We start from the raw sequence: 14,704 nt of genomic DNA on the forward strand, positions 1-14,704 counted from the left end.
CTAGTGTGCGTGTTTTGCACTAATAACTAGATGTACATTTGTTCTTGCTGGTGTAGTAGGTAAATGTCTTCGATTTACCGTATTTATAATCTTACCTAGGAATTGACGTCGTTTAGACGGAATTAGATGCGATTGTTTTTGAACTTGATCTGCCACCGCAGTATACATTAGTAGCGCAAGTTAGAGGAACTTTGTTGAGACAGAGTTCTGGCAGATCGTCTATCAGGACTCTGAGATGAGCTATCATCACCAACATCACTTTGGTAAATACCCGAGGCGACAAGAAACGGTAGACCTGAAATGGTTAATGGTTGTGGCGTTTTGCAAACGCTAGAACCTGTGATGAACAAACCGGAATGGGTAAATACGCATTGTGAAGATCAAATGCAATTATGCAATTTTGTGGCTCTAATAAGCAAAATACTAACCGCAGAAATTCCATTTTCAAACTGCAGTAAGTGACTTGCTGATTGAGATTGCGACGGAGCTGTCTGGTTTTGCTCAAACAGAGGGGAATAAGTAACCCTAACTCTGTTGGTGTACTACTGCCTGGATTATAAAGACAGCTGAAAACCAGCAGAGACTAAATGGCAACCTGCCAAACCGTTCGACAGAGGCAGTCTTGTCCTTTAATCTGTAAATAGCTGAGACATCCATGAGTTGAAGTCTGGAACCCCCGCAAATGTAACATGTAAAGACGCGCTTCCACAATTGGAAAAGAGGTCATCAAACCACTGGCTTGCTGACTGTAGCGTCCTGTCGTTACAAGGCGTGACTGTTTTGTACCACCGCCTGGAAAAAACTGAAGTCTAAAGGGACTAAACGCCGGCACAAGTATTTCCGTTTTGATACTGAATGCGGTAATGGCTGAATATCAAATTTAGGACCAAACAAGCTCTGGCCTTGTCGTGCTGAAACTAGCGACGATGAAAAGTGAGAATCGAAGTAACCGGCGTTAGTAGAAGCTTTACAGATATACTCTACAGCTTCTTTTAACAGTTATCTCATTGTTTGCATACATAGAGTCTAGTGACCCAAATGTATCTTGGGTCTTTATAATGTTTGACACAGACGCATTTACCAATGGCGGATCGCGTCATTTTGGAAAGGATTAAATAGTGGTCAAAGTCTACTCAGTCTTTGTAAAAATGGAGACATTGACTGGGATTTAGCAATGTACGTCAACAACCCCGCACTATCTGAGTGCTGGTCTAATGTACCCTTCTCACTCGTAGTTATCGGTGTGAGATCTGACATAGAATCGTGCATTAAATTATAAGACCAGTTAAATAAACACCCTGGTACCCAAAGGGAAATTGGCCCTTTGGAAAGACTGTCTTTTGTTAGAGCAGGCGGAGTACTTCCGAGACTCCGATGTTACCGCTCTTTTAATTTGAATTGCCCATGCTTATAGGATTTTTAAAATTATTTTTAGTCTGCGCTAGAGCCTCACTCGCTATGCAGACAGACACCACAATAGGCAACGGACAGACACTTGCCCGACTTATTGAAGTTATTATGTGTCATATATATATTTTATTGTATATGAAACTCATGGTTGTTCCTCTCTACGGAAATCTTTAGTAAAAGGCGAAAGATTTATTCGCTCTGAAGAGAAACAAGAGTATTCTTATGTGAAAAGCAGTTCACATGGGCATGTGAAATCCGAACCAAATTCCCACTAACACCCCTGCGCCTCTGGTGGCTTAGAGATGTAAGGCAGGAATGTTCCAGAATTACAAACTGGAAAACAACAGGAAGCATGGTTAAAATGGCCCCTTTGCCATGCTGACCCTGATAATCACAGAACAAATTACAATTGTTTCCGTGTTAATATATTATACAGTATAATCACAGGCCGGGTACAACACATGCTCTATGAATAAATATATCTAAGCTCATAGCCTATGATAATTACATACATTAATATATTTATACAGCATTAATATAGGCTCAATAGCCTATTATACAGTGATACCACCGACCTTAATATAGGCTCCCTAGCCTATTTACAGTGTTAATAACAGCCATTAATATATAGGCTCAATAGCCTATTCACAGACAGTAATATAGATTCAATAGCCTATTACTGCCAGGACAGGTACAATACCTTATAAATACCTGTGATATATATATATATATATATACCCTGCTGTTGATATATTTGATCCGCCAGCTTCCACCGTGCCTCTTCCCCCCTGTAACGCTGTGTCTGCGGGAAGCCTGCACTGGCATGTCACCGTCTCTGTACTGAGACTGAGGGAGCTGCGGCTGTATGGCGCTGGGCGGCCGGACGTAGCTGGGCGGCCGACTCTCTGCGGGAGGCCTGCACTAGCACTTTGTGGATGGAAGGTGCCGGAGCGGCGGTCATACTGAGACTGAGTATGGCTTCCCCCCTGCTGTGCGGCCGGACGGAGCTGGGCGGCCGAACGGAGCGCTGGGACGGGCGGCTTGATGTCACCGTCTCTGTTTCTCTGTTAGACGTAGCGGCTGGGCTTGGCGGCGTATGAGCGGCGAGGCAGCATATTACCCCCAACATAGCGGGGCGGCAGCCTGCGCTGACCGCCCCGTTCCCCAGCCTACCTTGCTTGCTCCTGATCATGGCTGCGACGGGGCTTCTTATGTGTAAGCTCCGTCCAGCTTCAGTGATGTGACTCATGGCTGTGACGGGGCTTCTTCTGTGTAAGCTCCGTCCAGCTGTGTAGTCCTGGCTGCGACGGGGCTTCTATGTGTAAGCTCCGTCCAGCTTTCAGTCAGCTTCCAGTGATCTATGGCTGCGACGGGGCTTCTTCTGTGCAAGCTCCGTCCAGCTTTTTAGTCCTGGCTGGCTCTTTGTAGGAGCAGTGGGCTGTCTGTGGCTGTGAGGGTGCTCTTTGTGAGGACCGACACGCCATGCGCTGCCCGTGCAGCGGCACTATCCCGGACCCATGTCTTTCTTGAAACTGGGAAGGGATGTGCTCTTAAAAAAAAATTAAAAATAAAAATGAAAAATTAATAAAATCTTCCAACAAGTGTGGGAATCCCACAAGCCGATGTTAGTGCTTTGAGCACAGAAAAAATAAGATTTTACTTACCGATAAATCTATTTCTCATAGTCCGTAGTGGATGCTGGGGACTCCGTCAGGACCATGGGGAATAGCGGCTCCGCAGGAGACAGGGCACAAAAGCAAGCTTTTAGGATCACATGGTGTGTACTGGCTCCTCCCCCTATGACCCTCCTCCAAGCCTCAGTTAGGTACTGTGCCCGGACGAGCGTACACAATAAGGAAGGATCTTGAATCCCGGGTAAGACTCATACCAGCCACACCAATCACACCGTACAACTTGTGATTTGAACCCAGTTAACAGTATGATAACAATGAAGTAGCCTCTAAAAAAGATGGCTCACAACAATAATAACCCGATTTTTTGTAACAATAACTATGTACAAGTAATGCAGACAATCCGCACTTGGGATGGGCGCCCAGCATCCACTACGGACTATGAGAAATAGATTTATCGGTAAGTAAAATCTTATTTTCTCTAACGTCCTAGTGGATGCTGGGGACTCCGTCAGGACCATGGGGATTATACCAAAGCTCCCAAACGGGCGGGAGAGTGCGGATGACTCTGCAGCACCGAATGAGAGAACTCCAGGTCCTCCTCAGCCAGGGTATCAAATTTGTAGAATTTAGCAAACGTGTTTGCCCCTGACCAAGTAGATGCTCGGCAAAGTTGTAAAGCCGAGACCCCTCGGGCAGCCGCCCAAGATGAGCCCACCTTCCTTGTGGAATGGGCATTTACAGATTTTGGCTGTGGCAGGCCTGCCACAGAATGTGCAAGCTGAATTGTACTACAAATCCAACGAGCAATAGTCTGCTTAGAAGCAGGAGCACCCAGCTTTTTGGGTGCCTACAATATAAACAGCAAGTCAGACTTTCTGACTCCAGCCGTCCTGGAATTATATATATATATATATTTTCAGGGCCCTGACAACGTCTAGCAACTTGGAGTCCTCCAAGTCCCTAGTAGCCGCAGGCACCACAATAGGTTGTTTCAGGTGAAACGCTGACACCACCTTAGGAAGAAACTGGGGACGAGTCCGCAGTTCTGCCCTGTCCGAATGGAAAATCAAATATGGGCTTTTGTAAGACAAAGCCGCCAATTTTAACAATCGCCTGGCCCAGGCCAGGGCCAACAGCATGGTCACTTTCCATGTGAGATATTTCAAATCCACAGATTTGAATGGTTCAAACCAATATGATTTGAGGAATCCCAACACTACGTTGAGATCCCACGGTGCCACTGGAGGCACACAAGGGCTGTATATGCAATACTCCCTTGACAAACGTCTGGACTTCAGGAACTGAAGCCAATTCTTTCTGGAAGAAAATCTATAGGGCCGAAACTTGAACCTTAATGGACCCCAATTTGAGGCTCATAGACACTCCTGTTTGCAGGAAGTGCAGAAAACGACCTAGTTGAAATTTTTTCGTGGGGCCTTCCTGGCCTCACCCACGCAACATATTTTCACCACATGTGGTGATAACGTTGTGCGGTCACCTCCTTCCTGGCTTTGACCAGGGTAGGTATGACCTCTTCCGGAATGCCTTTTCCCTTAGGATCCGGCGTTCAAACCGCCATGCCGTCAAACGCAGTCGCGGTAAGTCTTGGAACAGACAAGGTCCCTGCTGGAGCAGGTCCTTTCTTAAAGGCCGATGCCACGGTTCCTCTTGGAACAGACATGGTACTTGCTGAAAGCAAATCCCTTCTTAGCTCCCGAGGCCATTAGTCCTCTGTGAGCATCTCTTGAAGTTCCGGTTACCAAGTCCCTCTTGGCCAATTCGGAGCCACGAGTATAGTTCTTACTCCTCTATGTCTTATAATTCTCAATACCTTGGTTATGAGAAGCAGAGGAGGGAACACATACACCGACTGTTACACCCACGGTGTTACCAGGACGTCCACAGCTATCGCCTGAAGGTCTCGTGACCTGGCGCAATACCTGTCCCATTTTTTGTTCGGGCGGGACGCCATCATGTCCACCTTTGGTCTTTCCCAACGGTTCACAATCATGAGGAAAACTTCCCGATGAAGTTCCCACTCTCCCGGGTGGAGGTCGTGCCTGCTGAGGAAGTCTGCTTCCCAGTCGTCCACTCCCGGAATGAACACTGCTGACAGTGCTATCACATGATTTTCCGCCTAGCGAAAAATCCTTGCAGTTTTGCCACTGCCCTCCTGCTTCTTGTGCCGCCCTTTCTGTTTACGTGGGCGACTGCCGTGATGTTATCCCACTGGATCAATACCGGCTGACCTTGAAGCAGAGGTCTTGCTAAGCTTAGAGCATTATAAATTTGCTCTTAGCTCCAGTATATTTATGTGGAGAGAATTCTCCAGACTTGATCACACTCCTTGTGTGACTGCTCCCCAGCCTCTCAGGCTGGCCTCCGTGGTCACCAGCATCCAATCCTGAATGCCGAATCTGCGGCCCTCTAGAAGATGAGCACTCTGTAATCACCACAGGAGAGACACCCTTGTCCTTGGATATAGGGTTATCCGCTGATGCATCTGAAGATGCGATCCGGACCATTTGTCCAGCAGATCCCACTGAAGAGTTCTTGCGTGAAATCTGCCGAATGGAAGCGCTTCGTAATAAGCCACCATTTTTACCAGGACTCTTGTGCAATGATGCACTGACACTTTTCCTGGTTTTAGGAGGATCCCGATTAGCTCGGATAACTCCCTGGCTTTCTCCTCTGGGAGAAACACCTTTTCCTGGACTGTGTCCAGAATCATCCCTAGGACCAGCAGACGTGTCGTCGGAACAACTGCGGTTTTGGAATATTTAGAATCCACCCGTGCTGTCGTAGAACTACTTGAGATAGTGCTACTCCGACCTCCAACTGTTCTCTGGACCTTGTTCTTATCAGGAGGTCGTCCATTTTCTTTGAAGACGAATCCTCCTTTCGGTCATTACCTTGGTAAGGACCCGGGGTGCCTTGGACAATCCAACGGCATTGTCTTGAAACTGATAGTGACAGTTCTGTACCACGAACCTGAGGTACCCTTGGTGAGAAAAGGCAAATTTTGGGACATGGAGGTAAGCATCCCTGATGTCCCGGGACACCATATAGTCCCCTTGTTCTTTGCTATCACTGCTCTGAGTGACTCCATCTGGATTTAAATCCTTGTAAGTGTTCAAATTTTCCAGATTTAGAATAGGTCTCACCTAGCCTTCAGTACCACCATATAGTGTGGAGTAATACCCCTTTCCTTGTTGTCGGAGGGGTAATTTTATTATCACCTGCTGGGAATACAGCTTGTGAATTGTTTTCAATACTGCCTCCCTGTCGGAGGGAGACATTGGTACAGCAGACTACAGGAACCTGCGAGGGGGGAAACCTCTCGACATTCCAATCTGTACCCCTTGGATACTACTTGTAGGATCCAGGGGTCCTGTACGGTCCCAGCGTCATGCTGAGAACTTGGTAGAAGCGGTGGAGGGCTTTTGTTCCTGGGAATGGGCTGCCTGCTGCAGTCTTCTTCCCTTTCCTCTATCCCTGGGCAGATATGACTCTTATAGGGACGAAAGGACTGAGGCTGAAAAGACGGTGTCTTTTTCTGCAGAGATGTGACTTAGGGTAAAAAACGGTGGATTTTCCAGCAGTTGCCCTGGCCACCAGGTCCCATGGACCGACCCCAAATAACTCCTCCCCTTTATACGGCAATACATCTTTGTGCCGTTTGGAATCTGCATCACCTGACCACTGTCGTGTCCATAAACATCTTCTTGCAGATATGGACATCGCATTTACTCTTGATGCCAGAGTGCAAATATCCCTCTGCGCATCTCGCATATATAGAAATGCATCCTTTAAATGCTCTGTAGTCAATAAAATACTGTCCCTGTCAAAGGTATCAATATTTTTAGTCAGGGAATCCGACCAAGCCACCTCAGCTCTGCACATCCAGGCTGAGGCGATCGCTGGTCGCAGTATAACACCAGCATGTGTGTGTATACTTTTTAGGATATTTTTCAGCCTCCTATCAGCTGGCTCCTTAAGTACGGCCCTATCCGTAGATGGTACCGCCACTTGTTCTGATAAGCGTGTGAGCGCCTTATCCACCCTGAGGGGTGTTTCCCACCGTGCCTTAACTTCTGGCGGGAAAGGGTATACCGCCAATAATTTTCTATCGGGGGAAACCCACGCATCATCACACACTTCATTTAATTTATCTGATTCAGGAAAAACTACAGGTAGTTTTTTCACCTCACACATAATACCCTTTTTTGTGGTACTTGGAGTATCAGAAATATGTAACACCTCCTTCATTGCCCTTAACGTGTGGCCCTAAAAGAAAATACGTTTGTTTCTTCACCGTCGACACTGAAATCAGTGTCCGTGTCTGGGTCTGTGTCGACCGACTGAGGTAAATGGGCATTTTACAGCCCCTGACGGTGTTTGAGACGCCTGGACAGATACTAATTTGTTCGCCGGCCCTCTCATGTCGTCAACCGGCTTGCAGCGTGTTGACATTGTCACGTAATTCCATAAATAAGCCATCCATTCCGGTGTCGACTCCCTAGAGAGTGACATCACCATTACAGGCAATTTGCTCCGCCTCCTCACCAATATTTTCCTCATACATGTCGACACACACGTACCGACATACAGCACACACATAGGGAATGCTCTGATAGAGGACAGGACCCACTAGCCCTTTGGGGAGACAGAGGGAGAGTTTGCCAGCACACACCAAAACGCTATAATTATCCAGGGACAACCTTTATATAAGTGTTCCTCCCTTATAGCATTTTAATATATATACATATCGCCAAATCAGTGCCCCCCCTCTCTGTTTTAACCCTGTTTCTGTAGTGCAGTGCAGGGGAGAGCATGGGAGCCTTCCCACCAGCCTTTCTGTGAGGGAAAATGGCGCTGTGTGCTGAGGAGAATAGGCCCCGCCCCCTTTTCGGCGGGCTTCTTCTCCGGAGTTTTAGATATCTGGCAGGGGTTAAATACATCCATATAGCCTCAAGGGCTATATGTGATGTATTTTTCGCCATACAGGTATTATACATTGCTGCCCAGGGCGCCCCCCCCAGCGCCCTGCACCCTCCGTGACCGCTGTGCGAAGTGTGCTGACAACAATGGCGCACAGCTGCAGTGCTGTGCGCTACCTGATGAAGACTGAGAGTCTTCTGCCGCCTGGTTCCGGACCTCTTCATCTTCAGCATCTGCAAGGGGGGTCGGCGGCGCGGCTCCGGGACGAACCCCAGGGCGAGCCCTGTGTTCCGACTCCCTCTGGAGCTATGTCCAGTAGCCTAAGAATCCAATCCATCCTGCACGCAGGTGAGTTGAAAATCTCTCCCCTAAGTCCCTCGATGCAGTGAGCCTGTTGCCAGCAGGACTCACTGAAAATAAAGAACCTAAAAACTTTTTCTAAGCAACTCTTTAAGAGAGCCACCTAGATTGCACCCTTCTCGGCCGGGCACAAAAACCTAACTGAGGCTTGGAGGAGGGTCATAGGGGGAGGAGCCAGTACACACCATGTGATCCTAAAAGCTTGCTTTTGTGCCCTGTCTCCTGCGGAGCCGCTATTCCCCATGGTCCTGACGGAGTCCCCAGCATCCACTAGGACGTTAGAGAAAACACTGGGTTCGTACACTGAGGTACTCTAGGGATATGGAGGGGTGGAGAGTTCTAAATTTAAATATTCAGTGCCTTTGTTCTGCTACGCCGCCCATATCCCAAGAGTACTCCAGTGACCCCTAGTGGATGAAAAAGAAAGGACGCGAGTGAAATCTTCCGAACTGGATTGTTTTCAAAGACGCCACCATCTTTCCTAACAGTCGAATGCACAAATGCACCGAGACTGTCCGTGGTTTGAGCACTAGCTGTACCAGATGACGAATACTTTGTGCTGTCTGTTCTGGCAGGTAAATTCGTTGATCCACCGTATCGAGAATCATTCCTAGGAACTGAAGTCTTTGAGACGGAATCAGGCTTCATTTCTTGAAGTTGACAATCCAACCATGCTGTACTAGTACATTGTACGTTACTAAGGCATGGTGAAGAAGTATTTGTTGAGACGGCGCTTTGATGAGAAGATCGTCTAAGTTTGGAACTATTATCACTCCCAGGGATCGGAGATGAGCTATCATCACAGACATCACCTTTGTGAATACCTGAGGCGCTGACGAGAGGTCAAACGATAGTGTCTGAAATTGATAATGGATTTGTTGTACTGCAAACCTTAAAGTACACCTGATGTGGTGACCAAATTGGAATGTGTAAGTACGCATCCTTAAGATCCAAAGAAATCATGAATTCCTGCGGTTGTAAACCTGCAATCACTGACTGCAGGGATTCCATTTTGAATCTGTAGCAAGTGACGTATTGATTGAACCCCTTGAGGTTCAATATCGGTCTGACAGAGCCGTCCGGCTTTGGTACTACAAAAAGATTGGAATAACAACCTTGACCCTGTTGGTGAACTGGGACTGGAATCAAAACTGCAGAATCTACGAGAGACTGAATTGTGATCTGCAGAACTGGCTTTTTGTCTCCTGACACAGGCAGGCCTGTCTTTAAAAATCGCATTGGTGGTAGACAATCAAACTCTATTTTGTAACCTTTGAACACTAAATAGCGGATCCACCCATTTGTGGATGTCTGAAACCACGCCAACCCGAGATGGGCTGGAAGCCCGTTATGCCACTGGCTTGTCAGCGGCCTTTGTGTCCTGTCGAGAGTTAGTGGTTTTTTGAAAACCATGTTCTCTACCACGTCTACTCTGTATGGTTGTTTCTCTAGCACGGCCTCGAAAGGACGGAGTTCTAGAAGATTTGAACGCTGGTCCAGCATATTTGGAACTGGTGTGGGCAATGGCAGGAAAACAGACTTTCCCCCAGTGGCCTGAGAAATCCATTTGTGTAAATCAGGACCAAACAACATATCGCCAGTATAAGGCAACGCTTCTATTCCTCGTTTTGACTCCGCCTCCGCTGCCAAGAAAGGAGCAAAAGCACCCATCGGGCCGCAACTAGAGACGCAGAAAGGCGAAAACTAACTTGGCCGACATCCATAGAAGCCGTACCTAAATACTCAGAAGATTCACAAATGTGATCAGCAAGAAGTATAAGCTGGTCTAAGGGGAGATGCTGTTGTAGGCCCAACTCGAGCTGTGTTGCCCATGCAACTACAGCCTTGTTAACCCAAACTCCAACTAAAGCAGGTCTAAGCAACACTCCTACCGCTGTATACATTGACTTTACGCTCTGAAGGGTCCTTAAGCGTCGTAGCAGCTGGGACTGGAATGGTTAACTTCTTGGAAAATTTGGACACAGAGGAGTCCACCGTCGGTGGAGTTTCCCATTTCGTAGTCATAGACTCTCGGAATGGGTAGTTAGACAGAAACCATCTAGGCATAGAAAACCATTTATCCGGATTCTTCCATAAGGAAAACACACACAGGTGCTCTGTGTTTTTTTTGCAAATAAAACCTAATCATTTGAAAGAGGTTCTTCAGTCTCAGTAAAATTCAAAACCTGACTTACTGCCCTGATAAGATTATCAACGGCCGGGCTATCAGTAACCTCACTATCTGACTCCTGGGCCAGTTCACCTTCCTCATGTTCCTCCCGAGATAACAGGTCTGGCATGGAATTGTCAAAATGCAACACAGCTGACACCGGTAGGTTATGAGACCACCGATGACTACTTTTCGGATTTGCACTAGACTGGGACTGCTGTAAACCTTGCAAAATCCTTGACATCTCCTGAGCCCACTCCGGCAGCTCAGACGGTATCAACCTAGCCTCAGATCTAGCCATCTCACGTGCAGCAGCCAACTTTGATTGTAAGCCAGTCATCACACCCAAGGCAGATCAGGGGAAATGGTCGTATATGTACCCGTATTTGCAAGAGACATTGTGTTCCCTGAGGTAACACACTCTCACAGACCTTGCAGCCAAGCTGCTTTTGCATTTGTACACACACAAATATACAAAAGACAAGTCACACGACTCAGTAAATTAACCAAAGTGTATATAAGCCAGAAGTGCAGTACACGTTTGGACACTCTAAATCAGTTAAATAGCTTTACTGAATTCCTACCAACACTCCTACTCCTCCAGTGGCTGAGTGTTGTAGTACTAGCACCAAACTTCCTGCAAGAAGAACCAGGAAGTAGTGTTAAAATGGCGTCCTGCCATGTGCTCTGCATATACACAAAACCCTATGTATAATAAAGCAACCTGCTTAGACTATCGCCATATTAGTTGATATATGTATGTGTATATATAATAAGAATTTACTTACCGATAATTCTATTTCTCGGAGTCCGTAGTGGATGCTGGGGTTCCTGAAAGGACCATGGGGAATAGCGGCTCCGCAGGAGACAGGGCACAAAAAGTAAAGCTTTACGATCAGGTGGTGTGTACTGGCTCCTCCCCCTATGACCCTCCTCCAAGCCTCAGTTAGGTACTGTGCCCGGACGAGCGTACACAATAAGGAAGGATTTATGAATCCCGGGTAAGACTCATACCAGCCACACCAATCACACCGTACAACCTGTGATCTAAACCCAGTTAACAGTATGATAACAGCGGAGCCTCTGAAAAGATGGCTCACAACAATAATAACCCGATTTTTGTAACTATGTACAAGTAATGCAGATAATCCGCACTTGGGATGGGCGCCCAGCATCCACTACGGACTCAGAGAAATAGAATTATCGGTAAGTAAATTCTTATTTTCTCTATCGTCCTAGTGGATGCTGGGGTTCCTGAAAGGACCATGGGGATTATACCAAAGCTCCCAAACGGGCGGGAGAGTGCGGATGACTCTGCAGCACCGAATGAGAGAACTCCAGGTCCTCCTTAGCCAGGGTATCAAATTTGTAGAATTTTACAAACGTGTTCTCCCCCGACCACGTAGCCGCTCGGCAGAGTTGTAATGCCGAGACCCCTCGGGCAGCCGCCCAAGAAGAACCCACCTTCCTTGTGGAGTGGGCTTTTACCGATTTTGGCTGTGGCAGGCCTGCCACAGAATGTGCAAGCTGAATCGTACTACAAATCCAGCGAGCAATAGTCTGCTTAGACGCAGGAGCGCCCAACTTGTTGGGAGCATATAGTATAAACAGCGAGTCAGATTTCCTGACTCCAGCTGTCCTTGAAATGTATATTTTTAAAGCTCTGACAACGTCCAACAACTTGGAGTCCTCCAAGTCGCTTGTAGCCGCAGGCACTACAATAGGTTGGTTCAGATGAAATGCTGACACCACCTTAGGGAGAAAATGCGGACGAGTCCGCAGTTCTGCCCTGTCCGAATGGAAAATCAGATATGGGCTTTTGTAAGATAAAGCTGCCAGTTCTGACACTCTCCTGGCTGAAGCCAGGGCTAGTAGCATGGTCACTTTCCATGTGAGATATTTCAAATCCACAGTTTTTAGTGGTTCAAACCAATGAGATTTGAGAAAGTCCAAAACAACATTGAGATCCCACGGTGCCACTGGAGGCACCACAGGGGGCTGTATATGCAGCACTCCCTTAACAAAAGTCTGGACTTCAGGAACTGAAGCCAATTCTTTTTGGAAGAAAATCGACAGGGCCGAAATTTGAACCTTAATAGATCCCAATTTGAGACCCATAGACAATCCTGATTGCAGGAAATGTAGGAATCGACCCAGTTGAAATTCCTCCGTCGGAGCACTCCGATCCTCGCACCACGCAACATATTTTCGCCAAATGCGGTGATAATGTTGCGCGGTTACTTCCTTCCTTGCTTTAATCAAAGTAGGAATGACTTCTTCCGGCATGCCTTTTTCCTTTAGGATCCGGCGTTCAACCGCCATGCCGTCAAACGCAGCCGCGGTAAGTCTTGAAACAGACAGGGACCCTGCTGAAGCAAGTCCCTCCTTAGAGGTAGAGGCCACGGATCTTCCGTGATCATCTCTTGAAGTTCCGGGTACCAAGTCCTTCTTGGCCAATCCGGAACCACTAGTATCGTTCTTACGCCTCTTTGCCGTATAATTCTCAATACTTTTGGTATGAGAGGCAGAGGAGGAAACACATACACCGACTGGTACACCCAAGGCGTTACCAGCGCGTCCACAGCTATTGCCTGCGGATCTCTTGACCTGGCGCAATACCTGTCCAGTTTTTTGTTGAGGCGAGACGCCATCATGTCCACCATTGGTCTTTCCCAACGGGTTACCAGCATGTGGAAAACTTCTGGATGAAGTCCCCACTCTCCCGGGTGAAGGTCGTGTCTGCTGAGGAAGTCTGCTTCCCAGTTGTCCACTCCCGGGATGAACACTGCTGACAGTGCTATCACATGATTCTCTGCCCAGCGAAGAATCCTTGCAGCTTCTGCCATTGCACTCCTGCTTCTTGTGCCGCCCTGTCTGTTCACATGGGCGACTGCCGTGATGTTGTCCGACTGGATCAACACCGGTTTTCCTTGAAGCAGAGGTTCTGCCTGGCTTAGAGCATTGTAGATTGCTCTTAGTTCCAGAATGTTTATGTGAAGAGACGTTTCCAGGCTCGACCACACGCCCTGGAAGTTTCTTCCTTGTGTGACTGCTCCCCAGCCTCTCAGGCTGGCGTCCGTGGTCACCAGGATCCAATCCTGTATGCCGAATCTGCGGCCCTCCAATAGATGAGCACTCTGCAACCACCACAGAAGAGATACCCTTGTCCTTGGAGACAGGGTTATCCGCTGGTGCATCCGAAGATGCGACCCTGACCATTTGTCCAACAGATCCCTCTGGAAAATTCTTGCGTGGAATCTGCCGAATGGAATTGCTTCGTAAGAAGCCACCATTTTTCCCAGGACTCTTGTGCATTGATGTACAGACACCTTTCCTGGTTTTAGGAGGTTCCTGACAAGCTCGGATAACTCCTTGGCTTTTTCCTCCGGGAGAAAAACCTTTTTCTGAACCGTGTCCAGAATCATCCCTAGGAACAGCAGACGTGTTGTCGGAATTAACTGGGATTTTGGAATATTCAGAATCCACCCGTGCTGTTTTAGCACTTCTTGAGACAGTGCTAATCCCATCTCTAGCTGTTCTCTGGACCTTGCCCTTATTAGGAGATCGTCCAAGTATGGGATAATTAATACGCCTTTTCTTCGAAGAAGAATCATCATCTCGGCCATTACCTTGGTAAAGACCCGAGGTGCCGTGGACAATCCGAACGGCAGCGTCTGAAACTGATAGTGACAGTTCTGTACGACGAACCTGAGGTACCCCTGGTGTGAGGGGTAAATTGGAACGTGGAGATACGCATCCTTGATGTCCAAGGATACCATAAAGTCCCCTTCTTCCAGGTTCGCTATCACTGCTCTGAGTGACTCCATCTTGAACTTGAACTTCTTTATGTACAGGTTCAAGGATTTCAGATTTAGAATAGGTCTTACCGAGCCATCCGGCTTCGGTACCACAAATAGAGTGGAATAATACCCCTTTCCTTGTTGTAAAAGGGGTACCTTGACTATCACCTGCTGAGAGTACAGCTTGTGAATGGCTTCCAAGACCGTCACCCTGTCGGAGGGGGACGTTGGTAAAGCAGACTTCAGGAAACGGCGAGGTGGATCCATCTCTAGTTCCAACCTGTACCCCTGAGATATTATCTGCAGGATCCAGGGATCTACCTGCGAGTGAGCCCACTGCGCGCTGAAATTCTTGAGACGACCCCCCACCGCCCCCGAGTCCGCTTGAG

General features: G+C 47.7%; 1 protein-coding gene and 1 non-coding gene across 5 annotated transcripts in view; both read right to left on the reverse strand.

Annotated features, from left to right (window-relative positions):
• Positions 1 to 14,704, reverse strand: part of HTT (huntingtin) — a 517,727-nt gene that overhangs the window by 14,704 nt on the left and 488,319 nt on the right. The window lies entirely within an intron of this gene.
• On the reverse strand, positions 1,516 to 1,628 carry LOC134961698 (U5 spliceosomal RNA). Its single transcript, XR_010187952.1, has one exon. It is a non-coding gene; the product is annotated as a U5 spliceosomal RNA (small nuclear RNA).

This window comes from Pseudophryne corroboree, chromosome 1 (assembly GCF_028390025.1).
Source record: "Pseudophryne corroboree isolate aPseCor3 chromosome 1, aPseCor3.hap2, whole genome shotgun sequence".
NCBI classification, from domain to species: Eukaryota; Metazoa; Chordata; class Amphibia; order Anura; family Myobatrachidae; genus Pseudophryne; species Pseudophryne corroboree.